Source organism: Octodon degus, unplaced genomic scaffold (genome assembly GCF_000260255.1).
Source record: "Octodon degus isolate 3935 unplaced genomic scaffold, OctDeg1.0 scaffold00131, whole genome shotgun sequence".
Taxonomy (NCBI): Eukaryota; Metazoa; Chordata; class Mammalia; order Rodentia; family Octodontidae; genus Octodon; species Octodon degus.
In genome coordinates, this window is record NW_004524707.1 from 85,362 (window position 1) to 87,081 (window position 1,720).

The following is a 1,720-nucleotide window of genomic DNA, read 5'->3' on the forward strand; positions in this document are numbered from 1 at the left end:
GATCCAATTCAACTACAGTTCATCCTCCTTGGTCTAATACTCTTGGAACCTATTCCCATACATGTCCTAAAGTTCTTGTCAATACAAATGGAACAACATTGCAATTCCTTTGGAAGAACACCTACATCCTTCTGGGGGAGAACCTTCCCTGTTTCCTCCGGACTGTAATAAGCTGTAACTGTCTTAATGAGTCTGAAGGCAATGAAATAAATAAGGCTAGACATTGAGGACAGCAGCCTATAGCCAGGGGGACTAGGGCTTCAAGCATCTCAGTTTCATTTCTGTCATCATGCCACTCCCAGGTCTTCCTTCCAATCAGCCCCCTTACATTAGCACAAAGACATCATGAGGTTGTACCAGGGTGGTACATTTCAACCCACAGGGTTATATTTTAGGCATGATCCACAGCTATGACTTCTCAGAGGCTGCATGAGATAAGGGATCCATTTGAGGTCTCTACAGAAACTTTCTACTCTATATCTGTGTCTTGAGTTAGGCATTCAAGGCTCAAAGCCTCTCTCTCTCTCTCTCTCTTCTCTCTCTCTCTCTCTCTCTCTCTCTCTCTCTCTCTCTCTCTCTCTCTCTCTCTCTCTCTCTGCCCAGCTGGGCAATTTATTCCAAGAAGAAACAGCAGTACCACCCCAAGGGATACAATGGCCTCATAGCAGAAAAGGGACAATGGGCATACACAGTCATGGAATTCCTTCAGGTAGCTTCAGTGCTTCCCCTTGGCCCAGATGGTCGTTTGTGTGAAGCCCACCAGCAAGAAGAGGGCCACTGGCAGACATTGTGTCATGATGGCGAAGCAGATCCCAGACTCCATCTCATGGATGTAATTGGGAAAGGACACCAGCATGAAGAGCCTCATGAAGGGGTTCTTAGTGGGATATAGAATCTTCCTGGTCTTGGACCCAGCTGGTCACAGGTCCCACAGGGCCATGTGGATGGAGAAATTGCCCAGCTGGCAGATCACAAAGATGGCCAGCGCCAGCTTAACCTGCTGAGCTCCACAGGTAGGGGGCAAATAGAGAGGATGGTTGATGTAATAGGCCATTCACACAGCAAAGTCCCAGTAGCAAGTGCAGTTCTTGAAGATGTTGCACAAGGCATGGTGCCATGAGAGAAGCAGTGCACAAAGAAGGTCTCCAATAGCCGCTTGACATAGTGGAATGAGTGGCAGATGCAGGCGAGGTGCACCACCAAGTGCTGACTGGATGTGAAGTCGTATTTATGCCCATAGATGAACGGGACCCGGAAGTAGAAGAGCAGGTAGATGAACAGGGCCCTGTGTATTCTGTCAGGAAGACTGTCACCCAGCTAATCTGCACCCCCAGGTCCCGGAAGTAAAGTGTGGCTGTGATGCCCACAGGTAGCTTCTAAAGGACATCCTCGTCCTTCAGGGACTTGCCCTTTGGGTCCAGGCACAGGGACTGGCAGGCCGGGTACCACTGCGGGTGGGTCTTGGTGAAGAGGTTCTTGATCTCTGCAATGGTGGCCTGGGGCTCCACCTTGTCCAGAAAACATAGCTTCTCCCTCGTCTCTGTATGCAAAATCTCCACCTCATAGTGCTTCATGGCTCCTTTACTCGGTGGTGCCGGGTCCAGATGCTGCTGGCCACCTGCATGTGACATGGCACGGGATAGGTCCACGTGCTTGCGACTGTTGCCCTAGACTCTCTCTCTCTCTCTCTCTCTCTCTCTCTCTCTCTCTCTCTCTCTCT

At 50.1% G+C, this 1,720-nt stretch overlaps 1 pseudogene; it reads right to left on the reverse strand.

Moving 5' to 3' along the window:
* Positions 1-659: 659 nt before the first annotated feature.
* LOC101584335 lies at positions 660-1,574 on the reverse strand (annotated as a pseudogene).
* Positions 1,575-1,720: the final 146 nt, after the last annotated feature.